We start from the raw sequence: 25,359 nt of genomic DNA, 5'->3' as shown, positions 1-25,359 counted from the left end.
TTGCTTTAGTACTCTGCGTTGTGATTCATTACCTTTAAAGCTCTGGGAATCACTTCTATCTTCCAGCGATGCAGGCAGAAGGAATTAGGAGGAAAAAGGTTATATAACAGCTGTTTAATCAAAGTTTAAGAGTGTATACAAATTACAATAAGAATGCTATAGTTGTGATCAAAAACACTATGCCGTAATTGAACAAAACTAGGCTAATATAACAGTAAAGAGAATGCTAGTTGATAAGTGGTTGAAAGTCTTTGTTCTCTTGCTGATAACAAAGCAGTTGGTTTTCCCTCCAAAAAGTTCCTTTGTTCCTTCCGCCGACCTGTTTTTGGATGAGATGGTGAAGGAGGTCTTGTCGTGTCGGTTGGGTTTTTCAGAGTCCTCTTTCCCCCATCACACCCAGATCTTATAGCCAGACCTGCATAATCTTGTGATGTCATCAGAATGACATCACCAAATTCTTTCCTCCAATCCCAGGCCTGCTAAGCTTGCATTTGAAAATAAGGGTTTGGCTTAATAGGCCAACCCCCTTCACATTAACCCAGATATATTTCTTTACCACAAAGTCTGCTGACTTTCAATAAATTGCTACCAAATCTAATCATTCTTTTAGCTTACATCAATATTTTATAAACTGAATAGAATATAACTGAATAACAGATCAAATTAGAACTGGATAGAATAGAATGCAAATCAATACCATAGATCAGAATAGAACTGAATAGAATAGACCAGAATAAAACTGATTAGCATAGATGAAGAGGATAGAACAATCAATTAATCAAATTGAACATAAATGAAAACAGCACAGACACATTAACTAATTGTAGACATTGAATTTCTGCAAACTGTAGTTCAGATCAGTACAAAATGCTCATATCTCTGATCTGTGTGTGTGTATATATATATATATGTATGTGTGTCTGTGTGTCTGTGTGTGTCTATGTGTCTGTGTGTGTGTGTGTGTGTGTGGGTGTCTATGTGTGTGGGTGTCTATGTGTGTGTGTGTGTGTGTGTGTGTGTGTGTGTGTGTGTGTGTGTGTGTGTGTGTGTGTCTGTGTGTGTGTGTGTGTATGTGAATGTGTGTGTGTGAGTCTATGTGTGTGTGTGTGTGTGTGGGTGTCTATGTGTGTGTGTGTGTGTGTCTGTGTGTGTGTGTGTGTGTGTGTGTATGTGAATGTGTGTGTGTGTGTGTATGTGAATGTGTGTGTGGGTAACTAAAGCTTCCTGCCTAATAGTCTCACATTGATGATAAACATTCTACCTCAGTAAACACACATAAGTTACTACTCAGAGTTGCATGTCCTTGTGTCCCCCAGGCCGTAAAACAGCTGATAACACTTCATGGGCGCTTTGACCCTTTTAACCTCATCACCTCATTGTGTTCGCTAGGACTTATCTGAAATCCTTCCTGTCCCACCCTAGGAACCAGGTGGTTCTATTGTTCAATCACTCCCGAAAGGGGAAGAAGATTGGCTTGTTCAAACAGTTTATTTTAGCTTTTACAGCCGGCTATTTTAAGTGGCCCGGGACACAACCTGTTGGGAGGATTCTTGCGTTGACTTACTCAGGCAGCTGTTATCTCTAAATATAATACCTTAGTTTGATTGTTGTTCCACTTTGACTGTTTCTTTAAGACTTTTACACAACAGTTTGATTAGATCTATGTTGGAAATTTACCACACATTCTTTCGGAGTTGGTTAAGGTTAGGGTTAAGGTTAGGCATTATTTCGGAGTTGGTTAAGGTTAGGGTTTGTCACAGAGAATGCCTGTCTGTCTTTCTTGACGTGGAGGATGCAGCCTATTTCCGCACTGCCGCTCTCTCGCGCTGCCGCGGTCACATGGGCGTCATGGCCAATCAGAGAAACTTGAATTTGAATGCGTTTTAAGGCTGTCAAAGTGAATGCGTTATTAACGAGTTAATGCACGATTCTTTTAACGCCACTATTTTTTTTAACGCACGATTATCGTTTTAGAAAAAACAATTATTGATACTCTCATTGATACTATGTTTGTTTATGACTCAAAGTGTGTGTGTGTGTGTGTGTGTGTGTGTGTGTGTGTGTGTGTGTGTGTGTGTGTGTGTGTGTGTGTGTGTGTGTGTGTGTGTGTGTGTGTGTGTGTGTGTGTGTGTGTGTGTGTGTGTGTGTGTGTGTGTGAGTGTGAGAGAGGGGGGTGCGGGGGGTGTGAGTCCTCAGCCCTTGTGTGGGTGAATGTAACAAGTTCCTAACATTTTCTTTCCCCTATTATTTCATGCACACTTTATTCATTGTTTTAAATTATTATTTTCTTTTAAGTTATTTTGTGCATCACTCTGTTTTGAATTTGATGCAAATTTGCAATGCATTAGGGTCATCCTTTTGTGTTAAATGACTGCATAAAGCAAGCATTTGTTGTTTACAGACAAATCAAACACACCTGTGTGTGTTCGGATCTTTCAAGAATGTTCTATTTGAATCCCTCCGAAAGGGCTGACAGGCACCACACAATGGATGACTCAATGGTTAGTCATTAGAGTTTGTTTATTTGAACAAATTAGTTGAGATGTTTTCTCCACAATACAACCTTTATAATTCCCACAGTTGACCACAGGCTTACCATAGGTCAAAAACCTGTGAAACAGAACAAATGCAGTGCATACACATTAATCATAATATTAATATACGATATATATTAATATCAATACCAATCAATCAATCAATTAATTAATATTAATATCAATATACATATTAATATATCAATACCACTATCAAATATACATACACTATTCATTTTATATATTATATTATATATATAATTATATTTATATTATTTATAAATATACATTACACTATACACTTTATCAAACCAGCATGTCATGTCCCCTTTAATTTTGGGTGAAAGGAGGGAGAACTAGAATGACTCCATTTCCCAGAATGCATGGCAATGTTTACTTCCTCCTCCGTAACGTGAGTCACTGAGCGCAACCCACACACTGAGCGGACAAGATAGCAGTGCTCATTCATCAAAGCACACACACACACACCAAAGTTCCCCACATGAATCTCACCGTGACAAACCGGGAAAGCCACCAAGACACTAGCTCAGCTTTGCACCTTCGGCGAGGAGCGTTAGCCTAGCCACAAGCTAGCGGCAAACATTCAGACACAACGTTCATTCATTCAGCCAGCATCACTAACACCGTGCACTATGCAAATATTATCCGCAGGCTGCATTAGCAGCCAGCAGCCAACATGATACATTACATTGTACATTGTGACATAGCCAAGTTAACATTGCAATCCCTTAATAAAGTCCACTTACCAATGGGCGATGTGATCCTGTCAGTGCTATAGTGAGAATGACAGCCAGCCACCATTTGAAAGGCAGCTGCGTGAACTGCGCATGCTCAGTCCCAATCACAAACACCTGTTAACTTATTTAGACCCCTTTACATATCTGATCCTTATATTAAATAAACCAAAAGTCTTGACACCTCCCACTTGGCCGACTGATACAATCCAAGGAGGCCACTAAAATACAGGCCACTATAAATACAAGTCACTAGAGTGTTAATGGGCATCTCAGCCTTAAATCAAACTGTTGTAAGTATCTACATTAAAGTGCTTTTAACTAAAGTGTCCTTCAAAGGTAAGTGGGAGATTGTGAACACAACCCGTATCATGAACACAAACTAACTAAGGAGGTGGGCCCCACCACCTTTCCTCCTACTGAGTGTAGGTTTGCCCTTGAACCACTCAGTTGCCTCACAGGGTTACCCGCTAACTAAACAAAAGAGAGTCACAAAGTCTTTTGGGTACCCGATGGTGAGGACTTCTTCTGCTGGTCTTCAACCGGAATCAGGACCACCAGCCTCCGCACATCCCTGCGAAGGACGATGGTTGTGGGCAGGGTAAAGTCCTTTCCCCGGGGCCTGGATACATGGGGGGCAGGAAACCCTATGCAGGTTGTGACGTCCGCGTCACGGACCACCCCCTTCTTGTCTGGATACGTGAAGACGATCCGGCCGAGCCGGAACTGTCCTCTTAAGGCATTCTGGTCTGCGATCCAGACCACATCTCCAACCTTGACACTCCTCTCTGCTCGGTGCCACTTATGGCGGATGAACAAGTTTGGACCTGCCAGTTCGCTCCATTTCGACCAGAATTTGTCCACCCCAGCCTGGACAGCCCTCAGCCTGCGCCACGGATGAGATTCCACATCAATCCCTTGCATGTCTCCTCCTTGTCCGGTGCGCCCGAGGATAAGGGAGTTAGGAGTTAGGTACTCGACTGTGTCCTCTTGTTCCTGTGCCTTGGCGTCGATGGGTCGTTCGTTGGTTAAGTTGGCTGCCGAGTAGAGGAGGGTCTGGAACTCCCCCCAGGTGTAGCAACCGGTGGTTCCGTCGAGGCTGTTGAGAGCTCTTTTTATGAGCTTAACAGCTGCCTCTGCTGCTCCGTTCCTGTGGGGCGAATCCGCAGGATGGAAGTCCCACTGCCACTCAGTGCCATTCTTGGCGGCTGCGTTCTCGACCGATGCCTTCTGCACACATGCTAGGTGCCTGTGCAACTCTCTCAAGGCAGGCTTGGCGCCTACAAAGTTTGAGCCTCTGTCCGACCATAACCTCCTGGGATGCCCCCTTAGAGCAGTGAATCGGGAGTAGGCCTGAAGAAAGCTCTCCAAAGACTGGTCGTCGACAAGGTCAGCGTGGACGGCCCTGGAAGCCATGCAGCAATACACGACTCCCCATACCTTCTTCCTGGTTCTTTTCTTGACGGCGTCCCTCACCTCAAAGGGGCCGAAAAGGTCCAGTGTGGTATGCTCAAATGGGTTTGCCCTGCTGGTACGCTCCGGAGGGAGGTTTCCCATCACTTGCCGGCATAGCTTGGCTCTCTGCTTCTTGCAAGGGACGCACTCGTTGACCACCCTTTTGACAGTTCTCCGACCTTGTACTACCCAAGCCTTTCTTCTTGTGCGCAGCAGTGTGGCTGCAATGCCTTCATGATTGGCCTCATGAGCTTCTCTAGCCAGCAAGGTCCCCAGCCATGATTTGTAAGGGATTAACGGTACAGCTGTTCCGTCTTCACTCCACGATTGGACTCTACCGCCGCAAAGCAAGAGTCCTGTGTTGTCATCTCTGGTCACAACAAGGCGGTTCAGGGTTGTGTCCTGAAAGTTTATGCCGTCTTGGGCTGCAAGGGCCAAGTCTTGGAAGGCCACAGTTCTCTCTCTTGCAGAGAGCTCTGGTCCCCTTGCCTCCCACTTTGCTGAATCTGAGGCTTGGTATTTAGCATTCAGGCTACTGAACAGTTTGCGCTTGGCAAGGCTCATGAGAGCAACACCCCAGGGTGGTTTCCTCTTTGGCCTGTTTGCTTGGTCTTTTGCCTTCAGCCAGGATTCCGCAGCTCGTCGAACCTGGGCGACAGGCTTGTCGAACCATTTGGGCTCGACAAGGCTCACGAGAACAACACCCCAGGGTGGTTTCCTCTTCGGCCTGTCTGCTGCTGAAGTTGGACCTTGGTCATTCAGCGGAGGTTGCAGCGCAGAGACTCTCGAGTCTGCACCAACGTCAGTGTTGCTGGGGCCTGAGAGCTTTTGTGATTGAGCCCTGGTAACTACAGCTGAGGATGCCTTTCTCTGCAGTCTTTGGATGTCATCAGCGATGTTGGTCACAATTTTGCTGGCCATCTTGACAGGCCACTCAGCTTCAGGCCATCCCAAGAACTTTGAGCCTCGTTGCCACTCTGACTCATAATGCTCCTCCGGAGTTGCTCCCCTTGTGACGATGTCAGATTTGTAGGGATTTCCTCTGCCCGCTTCTTGGTAGGAGTCTCTCACGATCATCACTTCTTTCCATTTTATGGGTGTGGCAAGACCCATGGGGTCGTAGAATCCAGCGACCTGGCTTAGCAGTACTCAATGGGTCAAGGGGTTTGGAGTGTTACTTCTCTTTTCCTCTTGGCGCAGATCGAGTCCAGTCCTCATCTTGCCTTGCTTTCTCGAGAAATTGATGGACGTCATTATGCGAAGCTTGTCAGTCTCTGGTTCGTAGCCAACTCCCAGTGCTTTGCTTTCTTCATCCCGCATCTGGTTGGATAACACCAGAGTCTTGGGTGCAGACACAGTTGTCTTTGGGTTACTGGAGCTGTCCACAGTTCCAGACCTCCCACTTTGGGCTGACAAGACCCACGGTTTGAGGGAGAAGTTTACAGTGGTCAGGGGCCTGGAGTTGTAAGCACCGGGGTATGTGCCGGAACCACCTTGCGGTGCGTGGAAGATGTCATATGGTGTACTCATGGCATTCAGAAGTGCACCATAGTTGAGACTGGGGGCCATGCTGGGCAAGCTAGGCTGGACGCCGCCTACAGGGGTTTGAGTGACTACAGGGGAGAACTGGTCAGGGTCTGGGTGAGCACCGATCTTTGCTGCTTGTTTATCGCCGTGCTCTTTGCCTTCAGGCTTTACCTGTTCTCGCAGGCCGTCGTCGTTGTCGGGCTGGTCCCAGTCTCGCCGCGACCATTCCTCCCACAGTGTCTCATGTCGTAGCTTTAGCTCCTTGCTACGGTCCCTTGACTCCATTAAATTAGTTACTGGAATCAGGTCTGTCAGCTTTGTAGAGCTCGCCAATCTCCCGATTCAGCATTTTATTCACCAGTTCAATCTTCCGTTCGCGCTCCCTCCTAGTCATCTTCTTAAGGTCAGTTGCCTCGGCCTCGTCCAATGCTGCTTCAGCCCCTTTAGAGAGGGTAGCAATGTCCCATTCAGCAAACCTGGTCCAGAAGCTCTTTACGACGATGTCATTAATTCCATCAAACGTACGGTCGCACGCCGCCATTTTCTCGTCGACTTGCACCGCCTTCTTTGTGGTCTCTTCATCGTCCGCTTCTCTCAGGGCCGTGCCATAATCAGAACCAGCATCTGTGACTCTGGCATGCTCCATTTTGAAGTTCGACCATGCACCTCTCAGTTCACTTTCATTTAGTTAATGAGCCCTGGAGGTGAGATGGTTGGCTCTTCTGGCAAAAGCGGTCTGGGCTGCTGAACGCCTCTGCTTCAGCTTCTCCAGCTCCTCCTCTGTCGCTGCCATCTTGCTAACTTTTCCTTCTTTGACCGTTGTTGACTTATGAGCTTTTCTCCCAACTGGGCTTAATAGTCTCGTTTTCCGACTGTTCCCTTTTATTGGCTTTAGCTCTTGGTCTTCGGCTAGCAGGTTTAGCAGATGTACAGGGGCAGTATGGATGGGCTGTTAGCTAACAGTCAGATGGGTTAAGCAGTCTCTTTAATTAATTTGGTCCTTGCTTCAAGGTCATCCGGCCTTGGTTTATGATGAACCAATGGTTTATTTGTTGAAATAATAATTTGGTTGTCACATTGTTTTATGACTGTACCAATGGTTTCTTGGTTGGACCAGTGGTTTGGTTGTCACATTGTTTTATGACTTTTATAACCTTTCCTGGTTTATAACTGAACCATTGGTTTTTTGACTACGTCACTTGGTTGACTGCGTCACTTGGTTTTTGACTGCGTCACTTGGTTGACTGCGTCACGTGGTTTTTTGACTGCGTCAATTGGTTTTTGACTGCGTCAATTGGTTTTTTGACTGCGTCAATTGGTTTTTGACTGCGTCAATTGGTTTTTGACTGCGTCACTTGGTTGACTGCGTCACGTGGTTTTTGACTGCGTCAATCGGTTTTTGACTGTTCGGATCTTTCAAGAATGTTCTATTTGAATCCCTCCGAAAGGGCTGACAGGCACCACACAATGGATGACTCAATGGTTAGTCATTAGAGTTTGTTTATTTGAACAAACTAGTTGAGATGTTTTCTCCACAATACAACCTTTATAATTCCCACAGTTGACCACAGGCTTCCCAGATAGCAAAAAATCGTTGAATCAACATTGTGTTTTTGTCAGGCTGAAGATTGGAATCAACATTGATATCAGACATAGAAAATGGCATTGAAAGTGCTCGCTATGATCAACATGGAAAGAACATTGGATTTTCAACCAAAATTTAGAAATTTCAATTTGAAAGCCGACAATGAATCAACGTTGATTCAACTATGATATGAGCAACATTGAAATAATGTAGCATTGCATCAACATTGATTCAACTATATATATATATTGCATTATACATTGAAATAATGATATTATTGAATGACCATTTCAGCACTTTTTCAACCTTCCTCTGTATGCTTTTAATATGCCTCATTAATAAAGAAAAATAATCACTTTACATCTAAATTATATTATTAGTTGTAGTTCCACCGGGAGCATGCTAAAAGGTGTCTACTAGTGACATTACTGCCATATGCCTGAATGGCAGTGATGTCACTGATAGACAGGCTTGGAGCAACCCCTGCAGAACTTTAAAACACCAAATAGAGTAAAGTGATTATTTTTGGCTTAAATGAGACATATTAAAAACATACAGAGGAAGGTTGAAACATGCTGAAATGGTCCATATGCTTTACTGCAGTGGTTCTCAACCTTTTTATACAAAGACCTCACAGGAAAAATATTTGGGGACTCCAAACTTGATTATAATTATGCCATTCTAGGTGAATATTCGAAAATATGTTGCAAGCTTGTAGATCGGCTATTTCGAATTTTTTTCTTCTTCAAGAAACCAAGGTTGAGAACAGCTGCTTTACGACATGCTCTATGAACAAAGAAACAGACAATTTATTGCTTTAACCATTTATTAAAGCCAATTAATTCGCACATACATATTCTTTGAAATGCCTCTCTTTCTATTAGACTTCGATGCCAACTATGCACGTGGCTCCAGATCAGCTGACATTCAGCTGACTCTCCCATACAAAAATGACAGAATAATAAGTTATTGAAAATATTCATACAGAACTCTGAACCTTCGCACATACATATTCTCTTTGAAATGCCTGAGTTCAATTTGGATTTAGTATCACCAGGCGTGCATGAGAACAGATAATGAAATCTACTGTAATGTACAGTAGCTTTTTTATTTTATCAGGGTGGCACCATTGAAACTATTTAATGATGCGTGTCCCTTCTCTTTCTATTAGACTTTGATGCCAACTACGCACGTGGCTCCAGATCAGCTGACATTCAGCTGACTCTCCCATACAAAAATGACCGAATAATAACAGTTATTGAAAATATTCATACAGAACTCTGAACCTTGAACCCCTATAGAATCTTCCAGGAAGTGTTGTTTTCCAAAATTCCAACGCAGAATCAAATCTAAAAGTTAAATCTATCTAAAAACACTTTTACCTATTGCTAAACTAAGTATAATACTTCAGAGTATTATAGAGACACATTAGAGATGTACATCTATATAATATATTCACATCCACACTATAAATAGCATCCATTAATCCATCATTAATCATCACTCCATTCAGACTACCGACTACTGACAACCTTCTGAACTTGAATAAGCATGCAAAACCAACAATTAGCATTTCAGGTGGCAGACTGCCTCTCCCGGGCGCACGTCAGCCCTGTGCACCCGGGCATCGACTATGCTGCCATGGCTGCTGACCAGCTCACCGACTCAGACCTTCAGGCGTTCAGGACGGCTGTGACAGGACTTCGACTTGAGGATGTGGTGTTTCACGACAGCGGCGCCACGCTCCTCTGTGACGTCTCCACTGGCCAGCCCCGCCCCATGGTTCCAACTGACTGGCGCCGCCGGGTATTTGACACCATTCATGCCCTTTCACACCCTGGGGTAAAGGCGTCGGTCAAGTTGGTAGGGGCCAAGTTCGTCTGGCCGGGCCTTAGGAAGGACGTCAAAGTATGGGCGGCCTCCTGTGTGGCGTGCCAGCGTGCCAAGGTACATCGTCACACTAAGGTCTGGAGGGGGGCTGAGTCTAAACTAGGGGGTGGTCCTGAGGGGGGCTGAGTCTAAACTAGGGGGTGGTCCTGAGGGGGGCTGAGTCTCAACTAGGGGTGGTCTGGAGGGGGGCTGAGTCTAAACTAGGGGGTGGTCTGGAGGGGGGCTGAGTCTCAACTAGGGGTGGTCTGGAGGGGGGCTGAGTCTAAACTAGGGGTGGTCCTGAGGGGGGCTGAGTCTAAACTAGGGGGTGGTCCTGAGGGGGGCTGAGTCTAAACTAGGGGGTGGTCCTGAGGGGGGCTGAGTCTCAACTAGGGGGTGGTCCTGAGGGGGGCTGAGTCTAAACTAGGGGGTGGTCCTGAGGGGGGCTGAGTCTCAACTAGGGGTGGTCTGGAGGGGGGCTGAGTCTAAACTAGGGGGTGGTCCTGAGGGGGGCTGAGTCTAAACTAGGGGGTGGTCCTGAGGGGGGCTGAGTCTAAACTAGGGGGTGGTCCTGAGGGGGGCTGAGTCTAAACTAGGGGTGGTCTGGAGGGGGGCTGAGTCTAAACTAGGGGGTGGTCCTGAGGGGGGCTGAGTCTCAACTAGGGGTGGTCTGGAGGGGGGCTGAGTCTCAACTAGGGGGTGGTCCTGAGGGGGGCTGAGTCTAAACTAGGGGTGGTCCTGAGGGGGGCTGAGTCTCAACTAGGGGGTGGTCCTGAGGGGGGCTGAGTCTAAACTAGGGGGTGGTCCTGAGGGGGGCTGAGTCTAAACTAGGGGGTGGTCCTGAGGGGGGCTGAGTCTAAACTAGGGGGTGGTCCTGAGGGGGGCTGAGTCTAAACTAGGGGGTGGTCCTGAGGGGGGCTGAGTCTAAACTAGGGGGTGGTCCTGAGGGGGGCTGAGTCTAAACTAGGGGGTGGTCCTGAGGGGGGCTGAGTCTCAACTAGGGGTGGTCTGGAGGGGGGCTGAGTCTAAACTAGGGGGTGGTCTGGAGGGGGGCTGAGTCTCAACTAGGGGTGGTCTGGAGGGGGGCTGAGTCTAAACTAGGGGGTGGTCCTGAGGGGGGCTGAGTCTAAAATAGGGGGTGGTCCTGAGGGGGGCTGAGTCTCAACTAGGGGGTGGTCCTGAGGGGGGCTGAGTCTAAACTAGGGGGTGGTCCTGAGGGGGGCTGAGTCTCAACTAGGGGGTGGTCCTGAGGGGGGCTGAGTCTCAACTAGGGGGTGGTCCTGGAGGCTAAATTAGGGGGTGGTCCTGGAGGCTAAACTAGGGGCTAAACATATGCACGCACGCATGCACGCGACAGCTGCAACCAGAGATGCTGGAGATAAATGTTGCCCCTGGATCAGCTTCCAATGATCCAACTCCCATGAAACCCACTGTCCTCCAAACCATTTGTCCTTTTAAGTCTTTGTCTTTCTTCGTATCCCGCCATTCCTCTCAGGTGCATAACGCAGCCACTTCTGCAGTGCATCTCTGTATATCAAGTCAGTCAACTTGCGGTCAAATTGACGAGCAGCCGCTGGGAAAAAAGAAAAAAATAATACTTAAAGATAAACAAGAAAGCTGCAGTGGGCACGTTCCATTCCAAAGTGAACAGTGTCCTTTTTAGTGTACTAGATTTTCAGGTGGCCTTAGGTGCATTTTCAACCCCATAGTCATATAATTGATCCACATTAATGCTCGTAAAAAATCTTATTGTGAGCATTACAGAGGACCACTTATATGACGTTAAGGTTGGAAATGGGTGAGGTGTTTCTTTAAGAGTGGTTGCATGTTCCATCAGGCTCATTCCATGGTGATAAAAATGCATCCATTCGTATTTACTTGAGATAAAAGTGAAAATACTTAATTAAATGAAATATCCATCATCAAAATAGCTAAATCCACTGTAGTAAACCTAGTATTTTGAGGTGCAGATTGACTCACCAAACATGCAGTCCTGCATCAGTGTGTCCTTGAAGGCCCTCTTCGGTCCCTTTCCCGCCCAGTTGAAGATGCATGCTAGACAGTTTGTCATGGTAGCGGATAGCATTCGCCGGATCATATTTTCTGAGTTGGTCCCTCCGATTAATGCCAGGCGGGTTGTCTTAACAGATTGGAGAGGAAAAAAAGTGAGTGTGCTAAAGTGTACATTGTACTATGTCAAATGGACAGAATATGATGTTTTAAGTACACATTTTAAGACTTTTTTTTATTAACTCTAAAGAAAGACCATTACTGTGTCAAAACTCAACAAACAATACCATCAAACAAATTAGCTAAATGAATTGTCAAATATTGACTAAGAAATAAATATCATCCCGCATATCATTGCAAGGCTATTTTCACAATATTTCTATGCCAAGCACACATCCAAGCAAAAAACTAAATAAATGCCTCCACTCCTACAATTCAGACATTATAAACACTTAGATTTCAAACAATAAATTTTTAACAAAATACAAAAATTTTCACCATCTTTCGACGGACTGTTTCGTCCTTCAGTGCAGCTTCAGCCTCATCAAACTGCTCCTCATTGGTGAGTGGCAGCACGATGGGGAAGTTCTCTTCTCTCTGTGATTCAGGTCCAGCTCCGTGATCGTTAAAGGTGGATTTAGCCATTTCAGTCTTCAGAAACTGAACGTCATGTGAAATTTGCTTCACCTCCACGAGTAGCTCTGCAAGCATCCTGGTGTTTTTGTTGGCAGCAAGGTCTTGAAGAAAAACAATTGGTTTTACATTAAATTTCAAGGATAGATTCACCATTTCAATCATTTAGAATGACACTAAGCAATAAGGGCCTTCAGCACATTCAAATCACGTCTAATTAAAGGGATCATCACATGACAACAACGTTACTATTTACATTTAAATGTGACGCTTAAGTCTTTGCACCCCTAACTTATAGTAACCATTAAGTGCTTAAATATTAAGCCTATAAACACCATGACAAATTACATGAAAAAAAAAAGTGACAAAGACTGTAAAGTCACAAGGGACATATGTTTCTCAATGCATCAGAAAATGATACTTGCCTTGTAACATTTGACTGGGCTCTCCATGGAATCTTCCCCGCTGCGTTTCAGGAGCTGAAGCTGAAGAAATCAACATGGCATCAGCATTGCACATTAGGTAATTGTGTATGGGGGAGGCGGGGGGTAAAGTGGAATATAGGCATCTTTACCCAGGCGATGTGAGTTGAAGTTAGCTGATCTGGAGCCACGGCTATAGTTGGCATTGAAGTCTAATAGAAAGAGAATAAAGGAGGGCGGTTAGGTGGCCGAGCGGAGATTGCGTTCGTCACCAGAGGAATCAGAGGGTGGGAGAAGCTGGCGGGGTGGGTCCGGGTCGTTGTAAACAGCGACTCCTACAGTTCGGTCGGGGCGCCTGCTAAGCGCGGATTGGACGTGAGGGGGATAGTGTGGTCCTCCCACACGCTACGCCCTCTCAATGAGAATCCGTGCTGCCAGGTGAAAAGAAGCGGTGATTGGCTGGACGTGTGTCGGAGGAAGCACGTGGTAGCCTCCACTCTCCCAGATGATCTGACTGTGGGAGGTAAGTGCGCAGCGACCAGGAAGGGACTGGGAATTGGCATACGACTAACATTGGGATGGGAGAAAATCGGAGGAAAATGGAGGGGGAAAAAGACAAAAAAAAAAAAAAAAGAAAGAGAATAAAGGACACACATCATTGTTTACATTGAACACGAATTATGGAATTTTACCCAAAAAAACATTTAAGAAATGCATACCATTCCTTGCTCGCTCTGATGGCACAGTGTGGTAGGGGCTGGAGTTATACATTGGCTTTCCTAGAGAAAGAGCGACAGAATTAACAAAATAAGGTAAGCACCATCAAAGTATCAATGAGCACCATATACAGTAGCAAGCAAAAGACATACCATTCCTTACTTGTCCAGTGTGGTTCCCTCCTGAAATGGATTAAAATAACCGTAATTAGTCACTGTAAAATACAAGTTCTCATATAATATCATGCCAACATTAACAGCTCATTGCAAAATAGTGAGACACTGAATAAGCTACTCATATATGCACTCAACTTTACATTTCCACCCATTTAACTAACATTTCCAGTCAGTAAGGTATCCAGTAAGGCAGGACTAGTAATCCAACCGCCACCTATTGAAACAGACTGGAGACACAAGAGTGGCTGAGAGAATCACATAGCTATATCTAGTTTATTAATCTACTTACCATCATTGCAGTGGTCCATTGACTCCAACTGTGCCAAGAAGCTTCCACCAAAGCCTAAAATGAGAGAACACAACAAAACATGAACAATGAATGCTATCAAAAGCACATTTACAATCTGTCCACCGGCTCCACCCTGACTTAGTAGTGTGAAGTGATTCACTTACCATTATTAGGCTGGTTATTCTCCGAGCAGCTTCCTCCAGAGACCGAGCAGCTTCCTCCAGAGACTAAAAGAAGGGAACACAAGACATGAATAGTGGACACTGTAACTTTTGAACACATAACCTGACTGATATGTTTGGATGTATTGACAGAGGAACTAAATGCTTGTAAAGCTCTCATGCAACTACATTTTGTTCTGCTATGTTAGTAAATAATGACATACCACTGCTTGCATTTGATGTTGGCACCGAGGGGTACTGGCTGGATTCTGGCTGCACTGTATTAATAAATAAATGGAATTATACATGGCAATACTTAAAGTAGGTGTAGCAGTTAGTGTCATAACTGACAAGTGTCACCACTATACCTGGGAAATGAACATCAGGTGGCTTGGCATATCTTCGCGTCACCCTGCTGTCTGGCTCTTCATCTGACTCCACTGCGTGCATATGATTTGTCCTAAAAAAAAAAACATTTAACATTCCCAGGCTCCCAGGATAATTCAATTAATTGAGCAATCCTTGAGACACTGTTCAGGAGCCAGCCCATGGCCCATTTCTGTTTAACCAAAAACTATCACGAGGAATTCAACTGTACCTTGCTCTTCTTTTCTGACGTACATCTGCTTCCTCTTCAGATTCCAAATCAGTGGTTAGACATCCAGTAGTCACGTACTTGTCTTCATGTTGCTTGGCCTTTACAAATGAGTCTGTAAAAGAACAAGCAGAAAATACAGCATGACATTAATAAGAAGTATGAGGAACAATTCACATCAGACAATAGCAGTGACTATACTTACCACAAGTAATTAAGAGCCGAATTTTGTCATATGTGGTCCATCCTTCACAGGGCATCATGTTTTCTTTAAGGGACTTTGAATAATTTGTGTTTTTTGGGGGCCATAATAATGTACCTTCCGTTGGATTGAACCAGCTGGAAATAACTGTTGCAGTTCCGCCATTTGGAAACAGTACAACGCCCCAGAGCACCACCTCACTTTCCATTCTGTGTACAATAAATTAAATTAGAATATTAATGATTGATTAATGATTAATGAAATTATAATGACAAAAACATGAATCATAAGATGTCTACTGCAGATGAGCTATTGGAATAGCTATGAGGCTATTTCCCTCTGGATACAGAACACATTTACGTTTAATAAAGCTAATTTTACCAACCCTGATCTCATCACACAACTCTCTAACCTTGTATGTACCTATCAGGGAGGACTCGCAGGGATAAGTGTAATATAATTCTTGGTGTCTGAACTTTCTGTAGATCACATAGACCTCACCTTCTTCCTGGACTATATTCTGCACTACTGCAATTGTATCTCCCACCTGAATACAATTATCCCCCTGCTTTGTAGACAAGGTAAAACGACAACTGGAGACCTTTGTGTACTGTAGAGCAACACTGAAATGTTGAGGAAGTGGACCATCAGTATGAATGTGCTTTAAAACTGGTTGATCTGTTGCTAATGGAACCTCAACATGTGGCATTTCTGACAGCCTTTTGACTACCTGTTGTAGAGTTGTTGGTGTGGCTTGCGTAAAAGATGCTTTATTTGGCCAAGATAATTCTCAAAAGGGAACCCTGAAACATTATCTAAAGGTCCAAATTGTTTGTATTCATCTGCTAAATGTATAAGCTGGTGGACACTGAACACAATCTCACCCGTACCATACAACTGTCCAAAGTGGCCCACAAAGGATATCATTAATCTATGTGCAAATTCAACCATTTGGCCAGAAGTTCCAGGAGACAAAAACAAATACATGGCCACTGAAAACAACATGAAGTTGTCATAAAACTCACTGGGAAGGCAATCCTTCAGAACTACAGGACCCCAGTATAACATGAAGGATCGGAGCTCAGTAGCTTTCCAACGATCAAGCTCATTCAAACCTCTTGGCTTGCGATTGAATTCAACAGGGGTGTGGGAATGTAACACCAGCAGTTTGCTTGATATACTGTTAACTGTTTGTGAAGGAAGCCTAGTGGCTAGATTGCCCTTTAACCACATATGCAACAGTTTTCTCATCAACCCAAGACAACAGAGGTGCATATAATCTATTGGGAATGAAGAAACCATCTTTACTATCCCTGTTAAAGGACTGAGTTTCTGTTTCAAGTGGTGTTCCTCATCAATCATATCACAATAACTCGAATCCGTCCTGAGCCTGACATTTGTTTCTGGATACGTCATTTTGTTCCTCCACACACCCTCTTGGTCACACTTGTCACACCCTGAATAACCATTATGTGACTTAATATTCTTAACGTAGGCCCTAGCAGGAGCATCACACACAAATGAGGAAACCTGTACATTCAATTTCTTACCATTATGAACAATGCCATTAGCCAGCACATTTTTAAGGTCGCTAACAAATTTCTGCAGATACTCAACAACACACTTTGGCTTGCTTAAACCACTAAATATACAGACAATAAATGGGGACTTAGTGTAATCACAATTCAGGATTGCAAGTATAGGCCAGAATTGAAGTCTTGAACTCCTAAAGAGGGGGAGACCATCTATATTGAACTGTAAAGTAAGAGTTGTGAGGTTCACTGGTAAACTTAAACATTTTAATCGTGAAAGTATTCCTCGCACCAATCCAAAATGATAGTACTCGCCACCTTGCATTTGAGTGGTTGCAACATGAGATTGTGTTCCAAGCAGAGTCCTTCCATCTTTAGGGAGCTTAGGGTGAAATAGCTTTAAGATGGACAGCAGAGCAGACAAAGCAACAAGACTAATGGAGTAGGATGTTGCCCAATATCTTAGGCTCCTTATAAGCAGATCCTGACTAGGCGGCTGCTCCTCATCGCTCTCATAGTGAGAATCTGATTCATCTTCATCATTGCCAGCTTCATCGTCTATATCATCATTTTCCATTTGCATATGATCAACTTCATTTCGAGCTACTGCACTACCATCAGAATGATCATTTTTCATTTGCACATCGGACTCAACTTCATCATTGCCAGCTACACTGCCATCTATATGACCATTTTCTATGTCTACATGTGAAGCTGATAGTGCATCTAGTTGGGAAAAGTGTGAGCTTGTGAAGGCAGGTTCCCTATTCACACAGGGGTAAATATTTTCTCTTTGATTATGCAGAGATTCCTCATATTCCTTAAGGATATCTTTCTCTATGCCCCTTACAGTTCGAATGACTCTACGTCTTTTAGCCCAATACGATTCATAAGAAGCCATCTTAACCCATTAACTCCCGGATTGAAAGGTATATAATAACGTATAGGTTACAACAGGTCTAAATAGAAAAGAGGTGGTGCTGATTATAATTTTTTTGTTATTACTTGGCCTTTTTTTTGCAGTGAATCCTCCAGTCCTCTTCTCTTGTAGCACAACCCTGAAAATAGAGGGGAAAAAATTATTAAAATAATATATGCATAAAACAAATATATATATCAGCCAAATTATTAATTTATCAGGTCCTTCCAACATATTTTAAAATATTTAACCTCTTCCACCCGGAGCCTATTTTCTGAAAATCCGCCTAAAATATATACCTAGGTAAATGGAATATTGCTCCACTTCTACAAGGGCCATTTGCATATTCTTGTATAGCAGGGGTCGCCAATTAGTTTTGGTCGCGGGCCAGATTTTCCCCAAGCCGTTGCTTGACGGGCCAGGATCAAAAACAATGGCTAATTTAATATACTGATATTGAAAAAAGACAAACGTTTTTCTCTGGTCTGCATCCCCTTAACAATTGTGTGTATTGCGCCGTACTGTATTGTACCCATAACCCATTCTGCAATCTGTTAAATAAAGTTTTCATTCATTCATTCATTCATCATGAACAGCAGATCAGCTGTTGGAGATCACAGCGGCGTGTGATGAACACAGATCAAAATGCATGAAAACACGACTCACCATACCTTGTTTGTTGTTAAGTCCTCCAAAATCCCTGCTAATGTTTGAAACATGTCATATCCACTCGCCGCCCTCCAATTCCAGATTGGCGTTGAATGCTTTATCTGAACTTTATCTGCCAACTTGAACACAGTTGTCATCATTGCCTCGTTGTTGTTGTTGTTGTTGTCGCCACATATTATGCAGAGAGGACGTCGGCTCGGCACGCAAGAATCACCGACCTGTTGCGATAAACCCGTATTTTAAGTATTGCTCCTGTTTATTAAAAGAAGCATTATATTTCCCCGTTTTCTTTTTAACTCGCTCGCATCTCGAACGCGGAAGTGAACGTGCGTTCGGGAAATATACACAGGCCCGGTGGGACTATTCCATTGGTTCTCCCAGTCCACGTGACCATTTCTAGCATTTCAATTGGCTATAGTGACAGACATGATGACTACCGGTAGATAGATACAGCTTCACAATAAAAGACACCCTGGCGTCCCGAGTGAATATTTCCCGCGCGTCACATAAATATCATATTCTCAAAATAATCTGACGGGCCAGAAATTATTGCTGGCGGGCCAATGTCGGCCCGCGGGCCGCCTATTGCCGATCCCTGTTGTATAGCGTCATCTATCTATCTAATGTATATTCACAGTGTCAGAAATATTGTGTCTATTACTAGGCTTGCTTAAATTGTGATGAAACAAAGGAGAATATTAATTATGATTTTTCTTTGCATCTTTGACAGTGAATAACACCATGCTAATAATGACCAAACATTAAAAACTGCCACTGATCTTGTTCAATACCTTCTTGAGTGTAAAATAAATAAAGGGAAGATTATTAAACAGAAGGTTCTGTAGATACTGTACTGAATTCTCCCATCCGGACCAATGTAATTTGAAATATTATCATAGAATATACAATAGCAGGCTCATAAATTACCTTATTATAGCCAATTCGCACATTTATATATATACATATATTATCTTTCAAATGCCCGAGTTCAATTTGGATTTAGTATCACCAGCGTGCATGAGAACAGATAATGAAATCTACTGTAATGTACAGTAGCTTTTTTATTTGATCAAGGTGGCACCATTTTGAAACTTTTCAAATCTAATTGTTGCTGAATGCTAACAGTAGGGAAGATAAACTAACTATGTTTCAATATTTGTCATAAACGTTACCTTTTGTGGTAGAATGATCTCGAATAATAGCAGTTATTGGAGTCATTCTCGAAGTCAACTTCCTTTCTGTTTAACTTTCTGTCTAAGTGCATGTCTATGGCTTGGGGGGGAAACATACACTTTAGAATCACCAGAAAGGCTTTCGAAATAGTGAAATGCCATGTTGGCCTCAATATTTTCAAAACAAATTATATGAAAAGGTTATGAAATCAACAAGAATGTGGTAAAATATGTAATAAAAACAGAGCTCAACGCAGACATTTGATCAGTAGAAATCCATTTGTTTCCCCCATACAAAGATGGCGCCGTTCTCGTGACGTCAGAGTGTAGCTGACGTTAGCTTGCTAAGCTAGCAGATTCGCATGGTCTGTGTAGCTGGCTAAAGCTAGCAGACTCGCATGGTCGAGCTGACGTTAGCTTGCTAAGCTATCAGATTCGCATGGTCTGTGTAGCTGGCTAAAGCTAGCAGACTCGCATGGTCGAGCTGACGTTAGCTTGCTAAGCTATCAGATTCGCATGGTCTGTGTAGCTGGCTAAAGCTAGCAGACTCGCATGGTCGAGCTGACGTTAGCTGGCTAAGCTAGCAGACTCGCATGGTTGAGCTGACGTATAGCTGACGTACGTTAGCTCGCGCTGTTATAAGTTAACGCTACTTTCCAGGCCGGGGGTTTTGACATTTTCAAACCGTGAAACCGGTTACCGGCACATGCCTAATGTGAATAGCATAATACATTATATTGTCAAGGACTTACCAAAGACGTGTGCGCACTTGACTAGTCACGCTGAATGAAGACACCATGGTGCCAAGTTTTTCTTTTAATGCCTCAAGTCCCGTGAGATCTTCTAGCTGGCCTCGCGAGTTGCTTACGACCTACCCCCTCGAAGGGGAGGGGGGAGGGGAGGGGGGATTATCAGCACTACGTTGTAACCATGTAATTTCATTGTTGGGCATTTCAACATTGAAAAACAAGCATCTATACTAAATCGATTCAACAACAGTTTTTCAAATGTTGAAATGGTGTCTGTAATTTAGATATTGAATAAACATAGCTTTTTCAACCTCAACCAAAAATAACCAATCTGACCAAAATCCAACATTTAATTAATGTCTTTTGCTATCTGGGTTACCATAGGTCAAAAACCTGTGAAACAGAACAAATGCAGTGCATACACATTAATCATAATATTAATATACGATATATATTAATATCAATACCAATCAATCAATCAATTAATTAATATTAATATCAATATACATATTAATATATCAATACCACTATCAAATATACATACACTATTCATTTTATATATTATATTATATATATATAATTATATTTATATTATTTATAAATATACATTACACTATACACTTTATCAAACCAGCATGTCATGTCCCCTTTAATTGTGGGTGAAAGGAGGGAGAACTAGAATGACTCCATTTCCCAGAATGCATGGCAATGTTTACTTCCTCCTCCGTAACGTGAGCCACTGAGTGCAACCCACACACTGAGCGGACAAGATAGCAGTGCTCATTCATCAAAGCACACACACACACACCAAAGTTCCCCACATTAATCTCACCGTGACAAACCGGGAAAGCCACCAAGACACTAGCTCAGCTTTGCACCTTCTGCGAGGAGCGTTAGCCTAGCCACAAGCTAGCGGCAAACATTCAGACACAACGTTCATTCATTCAGCCAGCATCACTAACACTGTGCACTATGCAAATATTATCCGCAGGCTGCATTAGCAGCCAGCAGCCAACGTGATACATTACATTGTACATATGTGACATAGCCAAGTTAACATTGCAATCCCTTAATAAAGTCCACTTACCAATGGGCGATGTGATCCTGTCAGTGCTATAGTGAGAATGACAGCCAGCCACCATTTGAAAGGCAGCTGCGCGAACTGCGCATGCTCAGTCCCAATCACAAACACCTGTTAACTTATTTAGACCCCTTTACATATCTGATCCTTATATTAAATAAACCAAAAGTCTTGACAGTGTGGACTTGCAAAAAAAAATTTAATAATAGAAAATCACAAATGTACATATTCAAGGCAAGCTCACACACAAAATCCAAAATCACTGACCGAAAAAAAGGAATAATTTTTGCCTATCCTTTACAAATTCTTAAAAACGAAATATATTTTAATATAAGAAAGAAAAACTAAAAATATGCTGCAAGATATACTTTTTTTTTAAGAATTTACTCAAAACTGTACTCCTGAATTATTTTATCCTTTAAGGCTTTTTTAAATCTCCCCTGAGAAGTACACAACTTCAACCCGTCACTAAGGCTATTCCATAATTTAACTCCCAAAATTGAAACACATCTAGCTTTTACATTGGTTCTTACCTTTTTACATGTTTTAAGAATACACAACCCTCTTAAATTTTACTTTCTTTCTCTTGGTTGAAAGAGACATTGAATACAAAGTGGTAGGCTCATGTTGATAGAGAAAAAAAGCGATTAATTTACGATTAATCGTGAGTTAACTATGGACAATCATGCGATTAATCAGATTCAATATTTTAATCGATTGACAGCACTAGTTTGGACATAAAGTCCCTCCGATTAATGTGCGGTTAAGGCCAGGAATCCAGTTTGTGTGGAACGGGCTTCTGTTGATGGTGATGACGGCATTGTGGCTGCCATTGGTTGTACTTTCTGGCCAAGCTGCAAAATTGCGGAACCCATCATGATAATTTTCACTTTAAATGATGTTTATAAAAAACATTTATCATAAAGCGGAATGCCACCCATTTTAAGAATTCACATTATGTTCTTCCTGTGCCCCAGGACAATTCAGTCAGTGTATGTGAACATGCACCATTCTCCCCTAAAGCTAGACACCAGAGAGAGAACCCTCCCATCGGCAATGGGATGTCAAATCTGGGGCTGCTCCATAGACAATGGATGGGGCTCTTGACTTTATGAGGCCAGAACATTTTTGTGTGAGCTCTTACAGCCAAATGATCCACATTTTAATTCTGGTTCAGACCTAGCAATGCTAGATATGCCGGTATTTCTCTCCGTGTTGTACTGTACTGAGAAATGATAATCTTGTGTATACTGCACCTTGTGTATACTGTTTACTTTTACTCTTACTCATAGTATATATTCAGATTTGAATTCTTTATTGCCTATATTCATTATAACATATAATATAACCAATAGGGCATACAATAGGGCATGTGGTGTCAGTGTGATAACGTGTATGTGGTGTGTCTGAATCCCGGTCTCACATAGGGCTGGGCGATTAATCAAGTTTCAATTTCAATAACGATTTTGGCTTCATCATGATTATGAAAACAAGATAATCGAGATAAAGTGATTATTGTGCTGCATTCCGCATTGCTCTCATTTAGTCTTGTTTTGTAAATGCAATGCACCTTTCCTTCACAGAGGTGCACTCTGCCCCTCCCCCCTCAAGCCCAAACTGTAGTTTCAGCTCATGTTGAGAGGGAGGATTGATTGATTGATTGATTGAAACTTTATTAACAGATTGCAGAATGGGTACAGTACAGTACAGCTCAATACATACAATTGTTAAGGGGATGCAGACCAGAGAAAGACTTTCGTCTTGTTTACATCAGGGTCCCCCATTTTCAATTCATCGTAACATATATGACATACATGACATACAGATAGACAGTACTGCTACATCTATACATTTATGACATACCAGATTTGCAATTACAGTACTGTTTGTGATACAAAAAGAGTCCAGAAAAAAAGAGTATATACATTTGACGTAGAAACTGTACATTGGATTGGGTAGGTGGGGGTGGGGGGGGGACTGTACATTGGAGGTGGTTGGGTGGGTGGGGGGGTGGGGGTTGGGTAGGAGGGGTGGGTGGGTGACACTGTACAACTGTACAAACAAAACTGTACATTGGAATATTGACAAGACCATACTTGGTAATTTACTGTACATTGGAGGGGGTTGTGTTCGGACATTTACAGGGGCCAGTTTCGAGTTGCAGTCTCCCTTAGGTGTTTTTTTAGAGTGTTTTTGAAAGTGGGTAGTGATTCACATTCCTTTACAGCTTTGGGTAGGGCGTTCCACATTGATGTGGCATAATTGCGAAACGTGTTTAGTCCCTTGTTTGAGCCGAATCTGGGTTTAACATGATTTGTGGAGCTCCCTCTGGTGTTGTGATCGTGGTATTCACTGACCTTTGGGAAGTATTTTGACATGTACATGGGTACCTTGGTCGTGTAGTGTATCTTGTAGACCAGGCCCATTGCAAGTTGCTGTACTCTGTCGTCTACTCTAAGCCATCCTAGGTTGTCAAAGTGGGCAGGGGTGAGGTGGGTTCTAGGAGTAAGGTCAAGCAGTAGTCTGACCAGTTTGTTTTGAGATGTTTGTAATTTTGTTTTTAGCGCCTTTGAGGTGCTTTGGTACCATGAGGTGCAAGCATAGTCGTAGTACCCTTGAATGAGTGCTCCTGCTAGAGTCTTCAGGGTATTCTTGTTTACCAGTGAGGAGATCCGGTACAAGAATCGAGTTCGTTGGTTGACTTTTTTTATTACTTTGGATGCCATTTTGTCACAGGAAAGATTTGCCTCTAGGATGGAACCCAGGTAGGTAATATCTTCTTTCCTTGTGACAATATTGTCACCCACTGTAACTGAGAAGCCGTCGGTCTTGCTGAGTTTGTTATTTGAACCGAAGAGAATGGACTCTGTTTTGCCCATGTGTAATGATAGTTTGTTATCAGCGAGCCATATGCAGATTTTGCCTAGTTCTGAGCTGAGGGTTTTTTCAACCTGTAACTTGTTCTTGTCAGAGACCAGCAGGGCTGAGTCGTCCGCAAACAGGAACAAGTTGCAGTCACACGCTGACGACATGTCATTTGCATAAATTAGGAACAGTAGCGGACCTAGTATGCTTCCTTGTGGAACACCACAGCTTACTGTGAGGGGGGGGGGATAGGGTACCGTTTACCTCCACCATCTGCTCTCTCCCCTCCAGGTAGGATTGCATCCAGCTCACTGATAGACTATCAAAACCAATTGCCTTTAGCTTGTCAATCAGAATGGTGTGATTGACAGTGTCGAAGGCCTTTTGTAGGTCCAGCATGACCATGCCACAGTATTTGCCCGCGTCCACCTCTTGTTTGATGTGGTCGTTTAAATAGAGAAGGCATGTGTCAGTGGAGTGGGATGTTCTGAAGCCAGATTGGAATTCGTAGATTAGATTTTTTTCCGCAAGGTATTATTCGACCTGTTCGTATACAATTTTTTCCATGACTTTCGAGGTGGAGGTAAGGATAGAAACAGGGCGGTAGTTGCCTGGGTCTAATTTACTGCCTTTTTTGTGCAGAGGGGTCACTCTCGCAATTTTGAAGTCCTTGGGGACGTGTCCCTGTTTTATGGAGAGGTTTATTATGTGTGTGATGACTGGGGTGATGGCGGCTGCTGAGTCTCTGAGGAATTTGGAGGGGATGTTGTCATGGCCAGTGGCCTTGTTAGGTTGGAGGGCGCTCAGTTTTTTGAGTACCTCATCTGTTGTTACCATTTCCAGTTTGAAGTCGTCTTTGTGGACCCCTAGGTTCTTGTAGTATGCTACTATGTGTTCTACCCCATAATGCCCTGAGTGGGAGGGTAGTTTGTTTACCAGTGTTGTGGCTATGTTTGTGAAGAAACTATTTAAGTAATTGGCTACATCCAGCTCCCTACATCCAGGGAGCCATGTTGCATTTCTCTGGTTATTTTGAACTGGTATGGTTACGTCTTTGGTAACTTGTAAAAGATGACAGAAAGGGAGCCTTTGGGTTCAGAAGAAAGGTGAAACATATTCATGCCATTCTCATATGATGTTCTGAAACGGAGTGAAACCAATGAGTAATAGTGTTTAATAATCGTGATTTCAATAAAAATAACCGTGATTATGATTTTTGCCCTAGTTTCACGCATAGGCCTATAGGTGGCCAAATCTTTTTTTTTTCAAATGATTATATTCTTTTTTCTGACCAAAAACAACATATTGCAGCTTTAACCCTTTCACTACCACACTACAAAGGGTTGGCCCTTTCACTACCATACTACAGAAGGTTAACCCTTTCACTACCATACTACAGAAGGTTAACCCTTTCACTACCACACTACAAAGGGTTAACCCTT

The 25,359-nt window shown here is 43.2% G+C and overlaps 1 protein-coding gene across 1 annotated transcript in view; it reads left to right on the top strand.

Moving 5' to 3' along the window:
• The window catches only part of galnt17 (polypeptide N-acetylgalactosaminyltransferase 17), a 370,766-nt gene that overhangs the window by 343,352 nt on the left and 2,055 nt on the right, over window positions 1-25,359 (top strand).

The sequence above is a fragment of the Notolepis coatsorum genome, assembly GCF_963971535.1.
Source record: "Notolepis coatsorum genome assembly, chromosome: 1".
Lineage (NCBI taxonomy): Eukaryota > Metazoa > Chordata > Actinopteri > Aulopiformes > Paralepididae > Notolepis > Notolepis coatsorum.
Note: the sequence above shows the minus strand (reverse complement) of the source record. Positions and strands in the feature narration are given on the sequence as shown.